This window comes from Antechinus flavipes, chromosome 1 (assembly GCF_016432865.1).
Source record: "Antechinus flavipes isolate AdamAnt ecotype Samford, QLD, Australia chromosome 1, AdamAnt_v2, whole genome shotgun sequence".
NCBI classification, from domain to species: Eukaryota; Metazoa; Chordata; class Mammalia; order Dasyuromorphia; family Dasyuridae; genus Antechinus; species Antechinus flavipes.
The window spans coordinates 613,541,216-613,563,762 of NC_067398.1; positions in this window are offsets into that span (position 1 = coordinate 613,541,216).

Below are 22,547 nucleotides of genomic sequence, written 5' to 3' on the forward strand. Positions count from 1 at the left end.
TTCTCAGTTACCTCTTTTTGACCTACAGAGGAAAAAAAAAAGCATATGTTTTAGTCCTATAAAAACCAAACTTTGTTCTGTTACAGGTTATATGAGTAGTTAAAATAATTATGGGAAACACTTAGGAGTGCAAAGCCAATTTTTTTTTTTTCAAATATTCACTCAGGCACCTTCTGAATCTACTAATCATGAACAAGCTAGATAAGGATGTATATGGAGAGCATGCTGATAATTCACATTATCAGAATGTGATCACATTCAAGTATCTATCAGTCATTTTTGCTATCATCTCCTGCCTGCAGGGAGAAGGCACCAAGTTTGGCTAATCTCTATAAATATTTCTCTGTTCTTTCTACATAATGGACTAAATACAATTTAATCTATTTGTGATGATGCAGGATCATCATAAACATCAATAATTTTTGACTTCTTTATCATACAATATAAGTGATGAATTCAGCAACTAGTAATACATCTGAGGCAATTTTCCCTTACACTAAGATATTCCATATTTTTATGGGGCTTTGTTATTTCTTATTTGAAAATTTTTTTCAGGTTTTTTGCCTCTAGGTCATTTGCCATGCTTTTCTTTTTTCCCTTTAAACTTTGAGGATCTGGATCCAAATCTTCACTCTTCAAATTATTGCTGGAGCAAATCACTTCATCTCTGTTTAGACCTTCATGTACAAAATGAGAAGGTTGCACTACATCTTCAAAGTCTCTTTCACTTCTAAATCATATTATACTGTTAACCTAATTTGTTTGGAGTATGTCTATATACTTGTAATGTCTGGATTGTCTCTCTGGAGGGTCTCAGGATAGGTCTTAGTCTTTAGGTGGAAAAGTGATGAAGGTAGGAGAGCCACCACAAGGCTGGTCAAAGAAGGAGTCCTGAATCTTCTCTGTGTCTGTGTCTGAGACTCTTCTGTGTCAGCAGCTAAGAGACTCATTCCCAATCTTCCCAGCCCTTAAATACTTCAGTAAGATTACATCACTACAGCAACTGAGCATGTGCAAACATTACATCATATCACATTAAGTATATAATTAGAGAACCATTATCTCACACTGATTAGGTGCTTAACTTATAAGCACCTTATTGTCCTTGATTCAAGTACACCTTTTCAGAGTTTTAGCCCTCTACATATACTTATTTCTTATTTTCTTCTAATTTGCTACTTTTAATCTCTAGAGTGGTTGATAGGCTTTCTTTCAATCTTACAAAGGTTATAGTAATAACTAGACTTATGATTTTCAAAGCATGGGGAATCAGCCCTTGGATGAGGGCACTTTCTCTTCTAATACAAGCCAGCAGTTTCTCTGTAGTTTAAAGTCTTAGATTGCTGTCTTGGAGCACTGAACATTTAAGAAACTTGTTTAGCATTATACAGTGACATGAACCTAGTTATCCATAGGACATGAACCTAGATATCCATAGCTGCAAGTCCAGACTCCTACATGCTCTCTGCGACAATGCTTTATTATATCCCTTCCTATATATCTCAGTCTTAATAGGAGTTGTATGTATTCAATCTATTGTTAAATATTTTATCAAGTATCTTTAAAAGATGCTAAAAGAACTCTGAATAAAGGAAATAGGAAAACCTAAAATTTTCCCTCAACAGTCTTAAGAAAATCATGAACATCCATTTTTTTCTTATTGTTGTTATTTTTCTAAATCATCACCAACTTAGTACATTCTGTTATTTTAGAATCTCTGTTTCTACCCTTTCTGGACTATAGTTTAGGGGCATTTCACTACTTGTTAGCACCCTGCCATAGAGAACCAGGGGAAGGGAAGGGAAATGAAAGCACTTAGCCCAGTAGTTGCTTACTAAATATTTATTGATGGTTCATCTTCTTATTGCTTTTTTTATTAAAAGATCCTGTAGAAGAAGAAGCTGAAACCTAATGAACATTTTAATTTCTTTGTGCATTTCTATTTTTCGTATTTTCTGGAATCTTTGGGAAGTGATCACATAGAAAAATCACGTTTTCTCTGACTCTGTCTCTTACTCTCTCTGTTTCTATATATTTCTGTTTCTGTCTCTTTCTGACCTTTTCTGTCTCTCTCTTTGTCTCTCTGTCTCTCAGTGTATCCGTCTCTCTGTTTCTCTCTGTGTGTACTTCTCTCTCTCTCATTCTCTTTTTATCTCTGTTTCTCTCTGTGTGTCTCTGTCTCTAATGCTCTGCCTCTGTCTCTCTGTCTCTATCTCTCCTTGCCTGCTTGTCTGTCTGTCTGTCTGTGTCTATCTCTCTGTCTTTCATTCACTCATTTTGAACATCTTCCTTACCACCAGAGACTAAAGCAGCCTTTAATTTCAAATGTACCCAGGAATGGACACACTGGGAGTGTTAGCAGAGTTACTGAGTGTCTCAATAACTTCCTAGATGTTAAAATATGCTTCAAGCACATAAGTGTCCATTGCCAAACTTCCTGTATAACAATATCACCCACTGAATCCTGCCTCCTGTCTTCTCCTAATGTCAAGAAATTGCTCAAATTTCCTTCTCTGGGACTATTTCTCTCACCAGCGTACCAGACCTTCTTTCTCCCCTAGTAGCCAGGAACTTGGTCAAATTTCTTTCTTGGAATTATACCTTCCAACCTGGCTTTCTTTTCTCCAGACTTCCATAAGATAGTATCCTTGAACCAGGCTAATAGGATTCCTTCCACAGTCTTTAATTTCTTCTGAGCTCTTATAAGATTTTTAGAGTAAAATCACTAATTTCCTTTGTCATTATGGTATCCCATCTTGGCTGTACCATCACTAGCATCCCACTTAAAAAAAAATTACATGCCTCTTGACAAATTCCAAAAATATAAGAAACCAGTGTTTCAGTATTTAAATAGTGTTTTGACTTCAGAATAAACATGAAAATGAATACCTAATTAAGCAAATGACTAGGTAATGGGGTCAGAAATTTTTGTACACATTTTTAATCACAATCATTGCAATTGACCTTCTTTCTCTGTTTCTATATTTTTAGAAGGGAAGATAAAAATGAAAAGACAATTTTCAGATGAAGAAATTAAAGTCATTTCTAGTCATAGGAAAACAAATACTCTAAATCACGATTGATTAGAGAAATGCAAATTAAGACAACTCTCAGACTGGCTACATCGACAGGAAAAGATAATGATGAATGTTGGAGGAGATGTAGGAAAAATAGGATACTAATACATTGTTGGTGAAGCTGTGAACTAATCCAATCATTTTAGAGAGCAATTTGCAACCATACTTAAAGGGCTATCAAAGTACACATACCCTTTGATCCAGCAGTGTCTCAACTAATTCTATATCCCAAAGACATCATAAAAAAGGGAAAAGGACCCTTTTTGTAGTGACAAGAAACTGGAAACTGAGTGGATGCTCATCAATTGAAGAATGACTGAATAAGTAATAGTATATGAATGTTAAAGAATGTTACTGTTTTATAAGAAATGATCAGCAGGATGGTTGTAGAAAGATCTGGAGAGATTTATATGAACTGATTTTAAGTGAAGTGGGAAGATCCAAGAGAACATTGTACATAGCAAAAAATAGATTATGTGATGATCAACACTGATGGACACAGCTCTTTTCAACAGTGAAGTGGTTCAGATCAATTCCAACAGACTTGTGATGGAAAGCAACCAGAAAGAGGATTGTAGGAACTGAACATGGATTGCAACATAGCATTTTCATCTTTTTGTTGTTGTTTGCTTGCTTTTCCTTTCTTTCTCATTTTTTTTTTCCTTTTTGATCTGATTTTCCTTGTGCAGCATGTTAAATGTGGAAATATGTATAGAACTACATGTCTAACATATTGGATTACTTGATGTCTAGGGGAGGTGGTGGGAAGAAGAAATGGATGGGATTTTGGAACACAAGTTTTGTCAAGAGTGAATGTTAAAAACTAGCTTTGCATATATATTAAAAAACTATTATTTTAAAAAACTAAAAGATTTTATACTATAAACTAAGAAAACAGGACTCATAGAAAAATGTGAACATTGGGAAAGAAGAAAGGCAAAATGAGAAGGGCACAGCAGAGGATGAGACAGACAGATAATGTCATGGAAACAACAAACAAGAATTCAGATATTCTTTAATGAAGGATAAAGGGGTCTGATGTACTATCGATCATGGAGTCATGAAGAATGGGACATGACTGAATGAGTTAACAACTACAATACTTCGGTGGAAGACACTTCATTCTTAGCTGCTAAGAAAAGAAACACTTCACCATAGTCAGTTTACACCAGACTCTAGCAATAGGAACCAGTGCCAAGCAAGCTGGCAGACCCCTATGGCCTCCATCAGTATCAATCAACCCCCAACATAGCCCATCAGAGCAGTATCAGACACAAGGGACCCCTATAAGTCTCATATATCAACAGCACAACACCAGATAAACTGCCAGAACCTGTAGCCACTGACAAAAGAAGCCTGAGATAGTGCCCTGACACCATGGGAACAGTGTTTAAATTTAAAAGAAAGGAAAAAAAAAACAACAACAAAAAAGATGAGCAACAAACAAACAAATATAAAAGAATCTGACCATATAAAATTATCAGGGTGAAAGGGAAGATCAAAACATAGATTCAGAAGAGAACAACAATGTGAAAACAACTATGAATAAAACTCCAAAGAGAAATAGGAAATAATCAAGTGCATGAGAGTGATGTGAGATAACTTTGAAAGTAAACAACTTCTTAAAACATACAATTGGCCAAATGAAAAAGTAAGTACAGAAGCTAACTGAGAAAAATATCTCCTTTAAAATTACAATTAATTAAGTGGAAACTAATGGACTCTATGAGACATTAGGAATTAATCACACAAATTCAAAAGAATGAAAAACAATGACAACAACAAAAGAAAATGCAAAGGACTTCTGCGAAAAACAATTGACCTGGAAGATAGATCCAGGGAGACAATGTCAAAATCAGCGGACTATCTGAAAGTAATTTAAAAAGAGGACATGAACAGCATGTTTTGAGAAATTGTCAAGGAAAACTATCCTGTGATTCTGGAATCAGAGGACAAAATGGGCATTGAAAAAGCCCATAGATCATTTAAGGAAATAGATTTTAAAATAAAAACTCCAAGGAACATTGTAATCAAATTACTTTCATCAGTATTGGCTCAAAGAGGGAAGAATATAAACAATTAGTCAAATATAGAAATCTATCTTAACTGACAGAAAAGTAGACAGGAAGGAGAATAAGTTAAAAAAAAAAAAAGGTGTGGGGAAGACTGACAAAAGAGAAGGCAGACCAGGGGAATGAGTAGACCAAAGTAAAATATTACAGAATAGGGAATGGGTAAAAGGAGAGAGAGAACAAACAGGAGAAAAAATAAAATTGATAGATTATCCAGGATAAACAGAAAAAAAAGGAAATGTTTAGTAATCATAAATGGGAATGTGAATGGGATGAACTCTTCTATAAAATGGAAGTGGATAGACTAAGTGAATAAAAAAACAGAACTCTACAATATGTTGCTTGAAGAAGAGAAATGCACACAGAGTAAGGGTAAGGGGGTGGAGTAAATCTATTATGCTTCAGCTAAATAAAAATAAAATAAAATGAAAAGCAGGAATAGCAATCTTGATCTCAGAAAAGTTAAAACAAAAATAGGCCTAATTAAAAGTGATAAAGAAGGAATCTATATCATGCTAAAAAGTAGCATAGACAATGAAGTAATATCATTAAAAAACATATATGCACCAAGTGATATAGCATCCACATTCTTAAGAGAGAAGTTAAGTGAGGTACAGGAAGAAATAAACAGCAAAACTATACTAGTGGAGGACCTAAACAGCTCTCTCTCAGAACCTGATAAATCCAACTAAAAATAAATAAGAAAGAAACTAAGGAAATGAGTAAAATATTAGAAAAGTTAGTTATGACAGAACATTGGAGAAAATAGAATGAGACCAGAAAAGAATATACTTTTTTTTCCTTAGCAGCAGCATGGTACCTACACAAAAATGTACAATGTATTAAAGAATAAAACCAAATCAAATGTGAAAAAGCAGAAAAATTATATACATATATATATATAATATATACATTACATATATATTATATATATATATTTCCAATATAGTATTATATCTTACATACTATGTATTATATGTGTGTGTGTGTGTGTGTGTGTGTGTGTGTGTGTGTGTGTATAATGTTGCATATGTTATGTTGTGCCACAGTTCCCTTCTAATTGTCCTACCTCAGTTTCCCTTAATTGTTCTGCCTGGTTGCAATTCCCCTGGTTGCAACACCACTCTTCCCTTCTAATCATTAGAACTGATATAATTTAGGGCTGGATTCACATTAACTTTTTCAATGCCCATTTTGTCCTCTGATTCCAGAATGACAGGGTAGTTTTCCTTGACAATTTCTCAAAACATATAAACTGTATATGTTTAATCCAGATAAGGAGAAAGACCTTCTATCTTAGACATCATGATCACAGACCTTCCCTACTTATCAGAATGTCCAGTGCCTTCTTCCATTCTGTCATTATTCTTCTTGATCCCAAGTTATCAGAATGTCTGGTACCTCCCCCCACCCTGTCAGAAACAGATTGATAGTCCATTCCTACTCTCAGTGTGTCTCTGACTCGGTCTACCCAGTAGCTTGGAACCATGTGTATATATATTTCATGGAAACCTCACATTCCCTGCTGGATGCTTTGAGACATCAGCCCTGCGGGCAACATGCCCCCAGCACAATCTCTCCCTCTCAAATAAAATATTAAAAACTCTCTAATATCTATCTTGCCTCAGTTTCTCTGGCATTACAGTTATACATTATATATATAACATATATTATATTGTATATTATATATATTATGCTATCATATATTATGTATATATTATTTTTGAATCATAATTTGATAACATTATATCCAACAAAGGGAAGTGGAAAGATAGATTAAAAATGATTAAAAACTAAATGATCTAATCTTAAAGAATAAGTGTATCAAAAAACAAAATATAGAAACAATCAATAATCTCATTAATGATATTGACAACAATGAGACAACACCTGAAAATTTATAAGATGCAGCCAAAGCAGTATAAAAGGGAAAATTTGTTTCTATAGATTCTTATTTTAACAAAATAAGATCAAATCAATGAATTGGATATGCAATAGAAAAAAAGGGAAAAGAAATCCTAGAACAACAACAACAACAACAACAACAACAACAACAAAAATTAAAAATGTTTACCAGAGAGTCAGATTGGAAATCAAAAGTATCAAAGAAAATCAAATGTAAGATTAATAGAATTGAAAAGTGGGGAATACTTTTGAGTTAATAAATAAAATGAGGTTTTATGGGGAGAAGGAAATAAGATAGATAAGTCATTGTTAGTTTAATTTAAAAGGAAGAAAAGCAATGTCCATTATCAAAGATGAAAAGGGTAAAATCTCCACAAATGAAGAGGAAATTAAAACAATTACAAGGAAACATTTTGTCCAATTATTTGCTAATAAATCTGACATTCTGGGTGAAGTCAATGAAAAGAATGCCTAAATAACTCCATCTTAGAAAAAGAAACTGAACAAATCATTAATGAACTTTCTAAAAGAGAAAAAAAAAACTCAGATTCAGATTGGATCACAAGTGAATTCTACAAAATGTTAAAGGAACAATTAGTTCCAACACCATATAAATTATTTGCAAAATGAGGTGGAGGAGTCCAACAAAATTTGTTTTATGGCACAGATATGGTGCTGATACCTAAACCAAGAAGTACAAAAACATACATTGAAAATTGAAGGTCAATTTCCCTAATGAATATTAATGCAAACATATTGAACCAACATTAATAAAGCAATTAATGCAACATGTCATGAGACATTATGCTCTCTCACCAGGTGGTATATATATAACAGGAAGAAAGTTGGCTTAATATTAGGATTATTAACTTAATTGACCATTTCAATAACAAAACCAACAGAAATCATATGATCATCTCAATCAATGCTGGAAAAGCTCTTGACAAAATATAGTTCACATCTTATGAGAGAGAGAGAGAGAGAGAGATCATAAGAATAAAGAGTGCATTCCTCAAAATGATAAGCAGTTCCTCTCTAAAACCATCAGCAAGTCTTATATGTAATGAGGATTAGCTAGAAGCCTTCCCAATAAGATCAAGGGTGAAATACTCATTATCACCATTTATTTTCAATATAATACTAGAAATGTTAATTATAGCAAGAAAAGAAGAAAAAATTAAAGGAATTAGACAAAACCAACACTCTTTGCTGATGATAAGATGGTATACTTAAAGAACTCTAGAGACTCAACTTAAAAACTATTTAAAATAATTAACTTAAGCAAAGTTTCAAGATACAAAATAAATCCACATAAATTGTCAGCATTAATATATGACCAATAAAGCCAGCAGCAAAAGATAGAAAAAGAAATTCCATTTAAAATTATTGTGAAAAATATAAAATATGTGGAAGTCTACCTTCTAAGATAAATCCAGGAACTAGGTGAATACCATGATGAAACACTTATTACACAAATAAACAATTGGAAAAATACCAATTGCTCATGCCTGGACCATGCCAAAATAATAAAAATTACACTTATACCTAAGTGAATTTGCTTATTCAGTGCCATATCAAACTACCAAAAATATTTTATAAAGATAGAAAAAAATTACAACAGAATTCATCCAGAAGAATAAAAGGTGAAGAACATCAGAGAATCAATGTGGAAAAACAAACAAACAAACAAAAAATTGGCTTAGCAATGTCAGATCTCAAAATAATAATCATCAAACTATCTAGTACTGGCTAAGAAACAGAATGGCAAATAAGTCAAATACATTAGATACATAGGACATAATCATAAATGACCATGATAAACTGCTGTTTGATAAACTTAAACACCTCAGCTTTTGGATAAGAACTCACTATTTGACAAAAACTGCTTAAAAAAACTGGAAAAAATATGATACAAACTAAATATAGATCAACATCTTACACCATATACTAAAATAATATCAAAATGGTTACATGATGTAAACATAAAGGGTGACACCATAAGCATATCAAAAGAGCAAGGTGTAGTCTAACTGTCAGATCTATGGAAAAGTGAAGAACTCAAGACCAAACAAGAGATATACAGAATTATTACACATAAAATAGATGATTTCGATTAGATAAAATTGAAAATATTTTGTACAAACAAACCAAATTAAACCGAGATTAGAAGGAAAACAGAAATCTGGAAAGCAGTCTTTACAGAAAATGTCTTTGATAAAGATCTCATTTCTCAAAGAGAACAGAATCAAATTTATAAGAATATAAGCCATTCCCTAATTGATAAATGGTCAAAGAATATGAACACGCAGTTTTCCGATGAAGAAATGAAAGCTTTTGCTAGACATATGAATAAGAACTTGAAATAACTTTTGATTAGAGAAATGTAAATTAACTCAATTCTAAGGCATTGCCCTCACACTTATCAGATTGGTTAATATGACAAAAAGTGAAAATCACAAATGTCGGAAGGGATGTAGGAAAATTGGGACAGGAATGCATTTTTGGCAGATATGAACTGATCCAACCATTCTGGAGAACAATTTGAAACTATACTTAAAGAATAACCAGATTGTGCATACTCTTTGATCTAGCAATTCCATTACTTGGTCTGTATTACAAAGAGATTATAAAAATCCAAAAAGGACCTACATGTGCAAAAATATTTATAACATCTCTTTCATGGTTGCGAAAAATTGAAAACTGAGGGGTTGTACATCAAATGGGGATTGGCTGAATAAGTTATGATTCATGAATGTAATGAAATATTTTTGTGCACTAGGAAATGAGGAAAAGGCAGATTTCAGAAAAACCTAGAAAGATTTCTATGAAATGCAAAGTGAAATGAACAGAACCAGAAAGACATTGTACACAGTATCAGCAACATTATGTGATAATGATGAAGTATGAATGAATTATTTTCTGTTCAGCTATATTATGACCAAGAAAAGTATAAAGGACTCACATAAGAAAATGCTATCCATATCCAGATAAAGAACTTCAGATAAAAACATACTTTTCCCCCACATTATTCTTTTTTGTTTTTTTTTTCCTTTTGATGTTTCTTCTTTCACAACTGTGATTAATACAGAAATATGTTTTCCATCACAGCATATGTATAACCTATATCAAATTGCTTACCATTTTAGGAAGGATGAGGGAGAAAAAAATTGGGAGAGAAAATTTGGAACCCAAAATGTTGTAAAAATGAATGCCATTTTTTTCTGGACATGTAAGCCAGAAAAAAAAATACGATTTTAAAAACACAGTTCCCATCAGTGCCTCTGTAGAATAGAACTCTTGACTAGACTTAATTCTCCAGAGACTTGGCTTTTTTATGCTTTAAGGGACTGAGGGATATCATTCAAGTCGTAGGGATGGTTTACCTGACTTTAAGGAAAAATTAAGCTAATCCAAACAACAGGAACCCCTGTTTACATTGCTTTATTATGGAGGTGAGTTAAGTGTGAATAAATAGAACATTGATAACTTTTGAAATTGAGACCAATATCTTTGCATAGAAGTCATGTCAATAAGCATTTCTTAATCACTTACTAATTACCAGGGACTGTGCTAGGTGTTGGAGATGTAAATAGAACCAAAAAGAAAGCCATTTCCTATTGAGGAAGAAGTGTAGAAAACATTTTGCATTCAATAACCAGTTATTATGAGCCTGCTGTCTACAAGGTCCTGTACTATATGCTGGAGATATGAAGTAATACAAAAAAAAAATTTGTCATTAAGAACTATTCAAATATTCTCTTGGAGGATACATGAACAAATATTTTAGATTTTTTTTTTTTTTTTGGTTTTGGCTACCTGTTTTGGTCATTTCCTACTCTCCATGACCCCATTTCAGATTTTCTTGGCAAAGATACTGAAGAAGTTTGCTAATTCCTTCTCTAGCTCTTTTTACAGATGAGGAAACTGAAGCAGATAGAAGTGAAAAGACTCACAGCTAATATAGTGTCTGAGAACAGATTTTAACTCAGGAAAATTAGTTTCTTTGCTTCAGGCCTGGTGCTCTATTCACTGCAAAACTTAGCTGTCCTGCACACAGATAATAAAATACAAACATAAATACAATGTTTCCAATTATATACAATTATATTCCTCAAGTGTGTATACACACACACACACACACACACACACACACACACACAATATTCTTAATCTATACAATATTCTTATTTTTTTCATCTATAAAATAAGGTGTTTGGATTTGATGACCACTAAGCTCCTTTCCAACTCTAAATCTAGGAAGGAAAGTCCTAGAATCAACTTTTGTTGAGCCTTGTAGAAGCTAAAAAATACAAAAGGTACATATTATATGACAAAATCATTCCAGACTGAGGTTTGGCCTTTCCAAAAACATGTTGGAAAGTACAAAGTTAGGTGCTGAAAAGAGCAAGTATGTCATTTTAACTGGAATATTAATGTTTTGGGACAACTAATATGAAACAATTATGGAAAGATATGTTGTACACAGATTGTGAAGAACTTTATAAACCAGAGAGAGAGAGAGAGAGAGAGAGAGAGAGAGAGAGAGAGAGAGAGAGAGAGTATTTCATTCCCAGGCCCATAGGAAGCCACTGAAACTTCCTAAGCAGGGGAGTGATATAGTAATTGTATTTTAGGAACATCAACTTGATATCTGTATATAAAGTGGATTAGAAATGGTATAAAATAGGAGGAAGGGGAGTGTTTTAAAATCAGATTAAAAGAAAAAGCAAAGGGAATCAATATTCTTAGCAATGTATGTCTTTAGATTCACAGTCTTTCTTTTCACATGAATACTTAAAAAGGTCAGTATTCAAGAAGAGGACAAATGTAAACTTCAGGCTATATTTTATAGAATTCTAGATTCTGCATGTTCATACCTACATATAAACATTTTCTAAGTAGTTATGTGGATGAGACATTACTATGAGGGATCTAGTACTCCTGGCATCTGGTAATAATCATGACCCAGCATCACACAGACTTTTCCCAATATCAAACATAAGCAGATGTGGGTTTTTCCTCTAAGGGCATTTTGTATTCATGTTCTTGAATTTAGGTTATCACTCTGATGCTAAACCACTTTTATTACACAGCCTGTTTCCAATCAGAAGAAAGGGCTTTTACCAAAAGGTATCAGTGGTTGATAAAATGAACCACTAGAGAAAATAAAATAAACATAAATTTCCTCAATGGTTCATTTAATTTTCTTATTTTGCAAAGACTTACTAAATTCTTTTGGTATCAGATATCTCATACGATTTGTTGTTTTGTTCAGAAGTGGGCCAAACAATAATTTAATCCCAAAAAATAACATCAGCAGCATGAAGTGATCTCTTGAAGAACTTTACCTATTCCTAGTTGGTTCTTTTTATTGTTTTTAAAGAATTCTAATTTGTACTAATGTTGTGTCACAGTTCCCTTTTATTATCCTGCCTCAGTTTCCCTAATTCTCCTGTATCAGTTTCCCTAAATTGTCCTGCCTCTGTTTCCCTGAATTGTTCTGTCTCAGTTCCTAATTGTTCTGCTCATTTCTGCAACACCACCACTCCCTCTGAATAATCATGATCCAGATAAGGAGAAAGACCTTCTATCTTAGACATCATGAACCCCACCCTTCCCTACTTATCTGAGTGTCTGGTGCTTCCCCCCATTTTGTCATTATTCTTCTTTTTTCCCAAAGAACCATGATGTATGCTGCCTCCCCCCCTCCCCACCCTGTCAAAACTGAATTGATAGTCCCTTCCATTCTCAATGCTCTGACTCCACCCCTGTTTTGGTCTATCCCATGGTAGCTTACAGCCATGTGTATATATATTTTATGGGAAGCACACATTAGCTACTGGATACGTTGGTCATCAGGCCTGGGGGCAGCATGCCCCCAGCACAATCTCTTCCTTTCAAATAAAAGATTAAAAACTCTCTAATCTCTTTCTTGGCCCCAGTTTCTTGGGCATTACACTAATACTTCCTTGGTGGACTTGTGAATTGGTCTAAACCTTCTGGAAAATAATTTGGAATTATAAAGGGAAAATGATTAAATTGGTCATACCCTGTCACCCAGTGATTCCATTGCTTAATTTACATATTTCATTCATCAAGAAACAGTGGGGTTTGTGTTATGGGCCAGGACTCTGAACTTGAAACAAAGGATTCTTACAAGTACTAAGTCAGTGGAATTGATAGAGACAAAAGTTATTTAATTTAGCATGGTGCTTAACAGTTCTCTAGTTCAGTACATGTACTTAGTACTTACTACAGTTCTACAAGATTCATACCTTTGATAAGAGAGCATATATAAGCAAGGAGTCTCAGCCAGGATTCAGTCAGGGAGATTCAGAAGTCAGAGAAGGCTGGTGGGAGCTCAAGCTCTCAGAACCAAGGCCAGACTAAAAGAAAAGACTTTGAAAGAGATAGGAAAGGATTTGGACTTTAGCACCTGGCTTGTGGTGATTACTGAACTGAAATGAAGGCTGCTACCAGAGATCCCAAGGAAACCTCAACAGAGAACATCACCCTTTAGAGAGAATATTACATTTTGATGTCTGAACGTGGGACAGACATGATCCTAATTTCAGTGGAAAAATCTCCTCCACCTAGAAATTAGGGTGAGAACAAAAATAGACAAGGAAACTTTGTTAAAGGACTAAAGTAGTATTCCAGCTAAAATGGGACAGATATTTAGAAAACAGCCTTCTTTTCCAATTCAAGGAAAATGTGTAGAGAGCATTGTCAGACTTATGAAAAGCCAAGGTTTGATTATAATTTGGGAGCAGATCACTGAACTTTTAGAAACTGTACAGTACATGTTGCCTTGGTTATCTAAGGAAAAAGAATTGGATCTAGGGGAGTGGAAATTAGTAGGAAAGCAACTATGTCAATTCTATAATGAAAATAGTTCCAAAAATATACTTTATACATACAATTTAATACAACTGGCTTTAGGAAATTATATGTTATAGAATAAGGAAAAAGAGGAAAGAACAGGAGGGGGAGGATCCAAATATGCTAGGTGAAAAGGATAAAGAATCAGATAAAAATGGAGTTAAATACAATTTTGGGTGTAGTACTTCACAGCAGAAGCCATTAGGGCATTCCCCATCCCCTGACCTACTTCCCTCAATTAACCCTTCATGCATGGAGGGAGAAGGAGGAGGGGGAGAGGCAGGAATACAACCAGCACCACCTATGAAACAGTTTATTGGAAGATTACAAAAAGCACTGGTTAAGGCAAAAAGTGAAAAAAAAATAAAAATAAAAATAAATAAAAAATAAATAAAAAAAATAAAAAAAGGCAAAAAGTGAAGGACAGGATATATCTGATTTAATAAATGCATACCCTGTGATTGAAAAGCTTGACTCTTCAGGTCAACAAAGAAGAAGATACACTCCTTTTGATCTGGAAAAAATTAAAGATTTGAAAAAAGGGTTACACTCTTTATGGGGCTACATCATCTTATGTTAAGATGTTACTAGAGAGTTTGGCTTATGAAATTTTAACCCCCAGTGATTGGAAATCTATAGCAAGGACATGTTTAGAATTTAGACAAAATTTGTTGTGGTTTTTGGAGTACCATGAATTATGTAGGATTCAAGCCCAACACAATAAGCAAACTGGAGTTAATGTACAAATCACCTTTGACCAACTAGCAGGTGAAGGTCAATATTCAGAGAATTCAGCACAGATTAATTACCCTATAGGAGCATATGAACAAATTGCTACTGCTGTTATAAAAGCTTGGGGTATCCTCCAAAGGAAAGTTCAAGGGGAAGCCTTCACAAAAATAGAGCAAGGTCCCAGTGAACCCTTTGCAGATTTTGTGGAATGTTTGCAAACAGCCGTCACAAGAACTTGTGGTGTTCTTTTCTTTTTCTAAAATATGATGGTTCTCTATGAGAGCAGATTTCTTGGGGATGTTTTCTGGAGACTGCCTTAATTTCAGTTCTATTCAATTATCACTTCAAATACAGCAGGAGTTAAAATCAAATCTTTTATTGTCTCTTCCAAAATAGCCCAGTTTACTTTCTTTGGTTCTGAGAGCTCTCTTTGCTAGTCCTTTGCCTTTAGCTCAACTCTGACTCCTGACTTCTCCCTCTCCCAACTCTCTCTGAATCTTGGTCAATCTCCTTAATGAACTCCTCCACTCACTCTTCCACTGATTCCTCACTCTGTCAATCTTCTGAACTGACTGACTCTACTGACTTAGCTCTTTTTTATGCTCTTTTAGAGGTGTAAACTCAAAGATTGACTCCTCCTCCAAGAGTGGGATTATGGGAGGTGTGAATCTCATACTGAATTCTGACTTGTGAATCTCCCAAACCTGTGAACTAATGTGTGTGAGCTATGTGTGAACTCTCAAAGATGCAAACCCAAGCACACAAGGATTGCTTCCATCAATTCCAGTGAGTTAATACCTTGTTTCAAGTTCTGGTCCATAACAAAAACTATTGGAGAAAATGCAGCTACAGAAGGGAAAGAGACCTGTATGGGTGATGCCTGTGTTTAGCACCCAGAATATTTTAAAATCAGCTGGAGTCAGGATAAGGGAAAATCATTGATATTTATTCTTTGCGAAGGTGAAGGGTAATGGCGATAGGAAGTGAGAATAAGCACAACATGAATCAGGCCAGCAGTGCCTCTGGCTCTCATACTTCACCCACCAAATCTTTTATGCAATCTCCTGTACAACACATCAAACTTGCACGGAGAGTGGGAGGGGCCATTCTTTCTCCAATCATATATTAATAGAATATTGTCCAATTGCTAATTAGCCATAAGTGCTGGAACTTCAGTGCATCTGCTCAGCTTCAGCCCATTACGTGTATGTGCAAGGATGTTTGTGGCAGCTCTCTTTGTAGAGGCCAGAGAAACTGAGTAGATCCCCATCAATTGGAGAATGGCTGAATAAATTGTAGTATATGGATATTATGGAATATTATTGTTCTGTAAGAAATGACCAACAGGATGATTTCAGAAAGGCCTGGAGAGACTTACATGAACTGATGCTGAGTGAAATGAGCAGGACCAGCAGATCATTATATACTTCAACAACAATACTATATGATGATCAATTCTGATGGACCTAGCCATCTTCAGCAATGAGATGAACCAAATCAGTTCCAATGGAGCAGTAATGAACTTAAAAAGTTCACCCAGTGAAAGAACTCTGGGAGATGACTAAGAATCATTACACAGAATTCCCAGTCCCTATATTTTTGCCCACCTGCATTTTTGATTTTCTTCACAGGCTAATTGTACAGTATTTCAGAGTCCGATTCTTTTTGTACAGCAAAATAACGGTTTGGACATGCCTATTTATTTTGCATTTAATTTATACTTTAACATATTTAACATGTATTGGTCATCCTGCCATCTAGAGGAGGGGGTGGGGGGAAAGAGGGGAAAAATTGGAACAAAAGGTTTGGCAATTGTCAATGCTGTAAAATTACCCATGCATATAACTTGTAAATAAAAAGCTAGCCACAGTAGGCACAAATGCTTATTATACCCAGACTATGATGAACATGGGAAGACAAGGTCCCTCTTGGCAAGGAACTTCTAGGGAGACTCGCTGATGTTTTCAGTGTGGAAAAATTGGACATCTGAGAGCTCAATGTAGGTGAAGAGATAGGGTGAGAAGACAGAGTGAAAGAAGACCTAAAACCCTATTTCCAAAATGCCACAAGGGTTTTCACTGGGCCTCAGAATGTAGATTGACTCAGGGAAATGAGAAGCAGGGCCCAGCTCCAAGATATCATACAAAAGACAGGTGAGATCTGACTTCTAATCCTATGATTCTACTGAAGTAAATCATTCCAATATCTTTAATGACCTTTACCAAACCAATATTCCTTTTCTCCCACTTCATCTTCTTGACTTTTCAATAATAGTGACAATACCATTCTTTAAGGAACCATTTCTTTCTGGATATTTTCAACTTTGTAACACTAGTATTTTCTGTTTGACTATTTTTACTTTTTTACTATTTCTTTTGAATCTTAACTAATTTTCCTGTCACTCCCAAATTATAAGTTTTTTTCCAAATATCCAAAGCTCCTAGTTTTCTTCTCAAACTCTACTACCTCTTTTGGAGATCTCACCTATTCCAAAACTTTAATTATCATTTAATGCAGATCACTCCCACATCTTACTCAAGCCACATCATTTCCTCTCTTACTCCTCTTTTCTTCCTCCACTCAGTGACATGTATTTGTATATGTATATTTATATACACATACACACATATCTATACATATATTAACATATATAAATATATCTTTTATATGGATACATATTAAGCTTATATATCCATATATGTGGAGATAATATATATATACATATAAATATTAGTATATGGATAGGAACTGGACTTGCAATTCCATTGGTATGAGTGAATGAATGAAGAATGAAGAAACTTATTCTTGAATGAGGAAGTGAATGAGGAATGAGGAAATTCTATTAATGGAAGTCTATTTTTTTCTCTTCAATTTATGGTGAGAGAATTCCCTAAAATACTGATAGGTTATGCGACTTGCTAGGATTATATAGTCAGGATGTTCCAGAAGCATAATGGAAACTATGGCCTCTAAGACCCCTACCTCCCTTTCTACTAACCAAATCACCTCTTGCATAAACATACTTCTAGGCCCATTCTCTTCCCATTTCTCAAGTATGATATGTTTGATTATCTAGTGGACATTTCCACCTGAATGATTTAACTCCTCTTTATCATGTCCAAAAAAGAATTTAATTCTCCTCTACCTGCAAACTGCCCATGCTTTTGCCTTCACTGTTTCCAATAAAGGTGATGTCATTTTTTTTCAGTTATCCAGACTTGATACTGAAGGCAGGACTGTGCTGGATTTCTCAAAAATCCTATAGAACTTACTATTTAATTTTCAGGGTGACCATTTATACCATAAGAGCTGGAAAATGCACAGATTTTGACTTTATTGTTTTTGCTTGCCTAGACTAAGAAATTAATGGAGAAAATATTAACAATGTAACTTAAACCCAAAAGTATATCATGCTTGGAAAACTTTTATTAAAGATTTAGCAGCCTGAATCAGATTTGACTCTTTCTTCTTTTTCATCTCCACATATTGAAATCTTTCTGCCAAATGTCCTTTTGTTCCTCTCTTCTCACACTAAGAAAAGATCTCATTTTAGAATCCATCTTCTCACCCTAAATTGACTCTTAATCATAAACTTAATTTCCCTGTGTTTCAGCTGGGGATACTACATCTTACTTCACAGGATTTTTGAAATGAAACTAATCATAGTGATTAGTAGCTGCCTTTCAGAGTTATTTAGTGAGGACTGGACTTTTTAAACAGTAAAATTAAAAAAAAATGCTGTGACATAATGGCTAGATTCTTATATGCGGAATCAAGAAGACTCAAATTTCAATTGTTCATTCAATTCAAATTGAATGAACAAGTTCTCTCATTTCTTCCATTTGATAATTCAGTTCACCAAGTAATTAATCAATCAAACAATCCTTCTCTGGACTTCAAATAAGATAACTTTTGTAACACACTTCAGAGAATTTAAAGTTCTCTATTGGTGTCACTTAATATTAATAGCTATCATTTGACAGCAATTACTAATGTAAGTTACCAGTATCTGAAAAAGCATACATTACTACACTTAAACATTTATATTGAATAGTGCTATTGGTAGTTGTAGTAGTATTTAATCTATCAACAGTTACTGATAATGAGCAGTTTCCGCTACCAATTATGAATAGTAATTTATCATTTGTACTCAGTTGCTTCATGCCTAAATTACTGCAGTAGCCACCTGGTTGGTTTCCCCGCCACCAGTCTCTCCCTACTCTAATATATTCTTAATTGAGGTATCCAAGCAATGTTTTTTAAGTACAGGTTTGATCAACATTATTCATTGTTTATTAAGGTAAAGTCTAGTGGCCCAAATTATCTCCAGGAGCAAATATAGAACTGGAATCCAAAGTCCTGACTTTTCAATCTTCTTACATCTTTCACTCCAACACTTACTTTATGATCCAGTAATAGTGTAATTTTTGTTATCTTTTAAACTGTCTCTCCCTCCTCTTCTATGTCTCTTGTTTCCTCTGGCTTCTTTAAAGTCTCAGCTAAAACTCCACTTTATATCAGGAATCTTTCCTTACCCTCATTAATTTTAGTGCTTTCCCTTTGTTTATCATTTTTAGTTCTATATATTATTTATCCTATATATAATTTAAATATACATTACTGTTTGCATGTTGCTTCCCCCTTTAGCCCAGTGTACCAGGAACTGTCCTTTTTCCTTTCTTTATAACTAAACATGAAACACAGTGCCTGGAATATAATAGGCGCTTTATAAACATCTATTGATTGATTAATTGCTGGGTTGAATTATCAAATAAAAGAGCTGAGAGCTTTCTAGAGACTTTTGGGATTAAATTTGAGGACTGTCTCAAACTGTGCTTCTCAAAAGGCAAAATCTTTTTCTTTAGAATGGAGACTCTTTTTTATTTTCCAGAAGGTTTTGAGCATTAAAGGGTGTTTTCCCTGGAAGAAAATCTCAAAACTGCTATAAAGAGGGGGAGTTTCATTTCCTTTTTTAGTCAATACACAGCCAGACCGTGTCAGGTTTTTCATTCATTCAACACCTGTTCCAAATGAAGGTAGTGCTTTGAAGGTCAAAGAGAACAGAACTCTGAGCATCCCCATTGAGATCCAAAGACTTCCTTATAAGCTAGTTTCCTTCTGCTGATGCCTTGAATGGGATTAACTTGTTCCTTTTTTGTGGCCTTCACTTTTAAAAGTGATTGAACAATCTTTCATTTTGCCAACCTATAATTACCAACAGTCACTGATACTGAGACCTTTCTTTTACCAACCTTTAAATAAAAGCTTGATTCAGGGATGAGGTTTGTTTTAGAAAACTGGAACAACCTAGAAGATGTGAACAGAAGGGCTGGGAGCCATCTATATCCTCTTTAGGAAAGACTAACATTACTTTCTTGAATAGTTCTTCAGAACTTCATACCATTAGTTCCTCACAGCCTATATTTAGCTAACTGCTACTTTACATTGACTTGTAATGGCCTCGTCTTTTATCTTTGTCTAGTGAAAGTAAACACTTTGAAAGGCTTCCCTGAAATACAGGTGTCTGATGCTCAGATCAATGGAAGACTGTCTTTTTATCACATTTGCATTTGGATGAAGTAATTATGGAACTCCAAGCCACAGCAGGATCTGCTCTACTTTTTATGTTGTTAGCCAAACTAGCATTTGACATTTAAAAAGTACTTGAAGGTTTGAAAAACATTTATTTATTTATTTAACTTAGTTCTTACAATAATTCTGGGGATATTTATTATTTTCACCCTTTTACAGATGCCAAAGCTGAGGTTGTAAGAGGCTAAAGTGATCATAATGGTACCCTGTTAAAGACACATGTCCCATTGCTGAGGTTAGAGTGATGTGAAGCAGTTTGTTTTTGAATGAAGGTCCATTTCAACACTAAATCTGTTGATCACTGGTTGACAAGGGAAGAAATTCTCATGTTACTATGTGTTAAGGGTTATGTATTCATGATTCAGCCTCTGTCTTTCATTATATATCTTAGAACAAATCACTTAATTGCACATTTCATCTAATATATAAAATGATCAGGTTCAGGTCAGGAACAAAGCTGCAAAAGCTACAATATGGGCAATGTCCATGGAAGCAAATCCAGGAGAGAACCATGGTTGAAGTGAAACTGTAAAATGATATCCAATGTCAAACTTTAATACTTATAAAATTGTCTATTAACTTATTTGTTCATTATAAATTAATAAGCATTTAAACACAAGGAATGAAAAAGAAAGACAAAAAGAATCCCTACCCTCAAAGAACTTACAGTCTAAATTTTAGATAAATATGACAGCATCTTGGTGCAAACAAGATAAAGAAAACTATGGAGATAACAACACTAAGAAAGTATTATTATTAAAGGAAATACAGAGAGACTTCTTGTAGAAAATAAGACTTTAGTGTGATACTTGAAAGAAGTCAGGAAAATCAGGTCACAAAGATAATGAGAAATTATTTCATGCCTTTTATACAGCCTGTCAAAAAAATTGAATTGGGATATTGAGATGAAGTGATGCAAATATAATGGAGCAGAACTAAGAGAATATGGTACATTGTAACAGCAACATTGTAAAGATGATTAACTATGAATTATTTAGCTATAAAGATAAGGATCCCAGGCAATTCTAAAGAACACATGATAAAAATTTTTATCCATCTCCAAAGAAAAAAACTGATGAATGGAGATAGAAGCATATATTTAAACGTTCTCTCTTTGTATTGTTAATTTTGTTTGTGTTTCTTTTGCAGCATAGTTTATATGGAAATATGTTATAGATGGCTTCCCATGTATAATAAATATCAAATTGCTTGCCTTCTCAAGGAAGAGGGAGGAGAAGAAGGGAAAGAATATTTGGAACTCAACTTAAAAAAAATATTTAAATTGTTTTATTTATAACTGGGAAATATTCAAAACAAAATAAATAATGTTTTTTAAAAAAGAAAAGAAAAAAACCCAGAGTTGGGAATTAAAAAATATTTTTAAAAAGACAGCAAGGAAGCCAATATCACTGGTTTACAGAATACTTGGAGGTGAATATTGAAAAGAAAGGAAGGTATTGTGTAATAAAAAACTTTGAATTACAAATAAAAGTTCATATTGGATCATGGAAGTAATAAGAAGACACTGGATGTTATTGAATGGGGGAAGAGGTGTGACATGCTTAGCCCTGTGATTTAGGATGATCACTGAGAGCTTAGCGGCAGTCAGACTATAGAAGGAAAGTTTTCACACAGGGAAACCAATGAGACAGGATTAAAATGCTTTAGTCATGAGGTGATGAGATCTTGAATCAAGATGATAAAAGTGTCAGAAAAGAGAACACTAACTATCAAACAAGGATTGTAATTAGTATTCCTGAGGCACAGAAAGAAGAGAAAACTTGCAATTTCACAAAACTACTCAGTAGGAGAGGTGTGAAATTCAAACTCAGATCTCATTTTACTTCAAATCCAGTGCTCTTTCTCCTATGCATTATCTCTCTAGATAGTAATAATGTTATTAGCATGTCCAGAAACATTTTCAGTATAATTGAATTGCATTGCCTTGAGCAAATATTCAACATATATTTATTAAATATCTACTATGCATTAGGCATTGTGTAAAAGGCTACCGACACAAAGAAAGGGGAAAAACCCTTTTCTCAAGGAAGTAATAGGAGAAATATATATATATCCATATATCTTGCCAATATGGCCAATGAGAAGATATTTATTACTTCCTAGCCAAACATTTTGTACTATCTCATGGTCCTGGAGAGATCATTCTGCTACTCCTGCAACTATATCATTTTCCTTCTGGAGAAAAGGCAATCAGAATAAATATAATAAACAAGTTTTAGACTTCATTCACTCTCAAGAACAATCTACTCTTTATTAGTGAATTAAA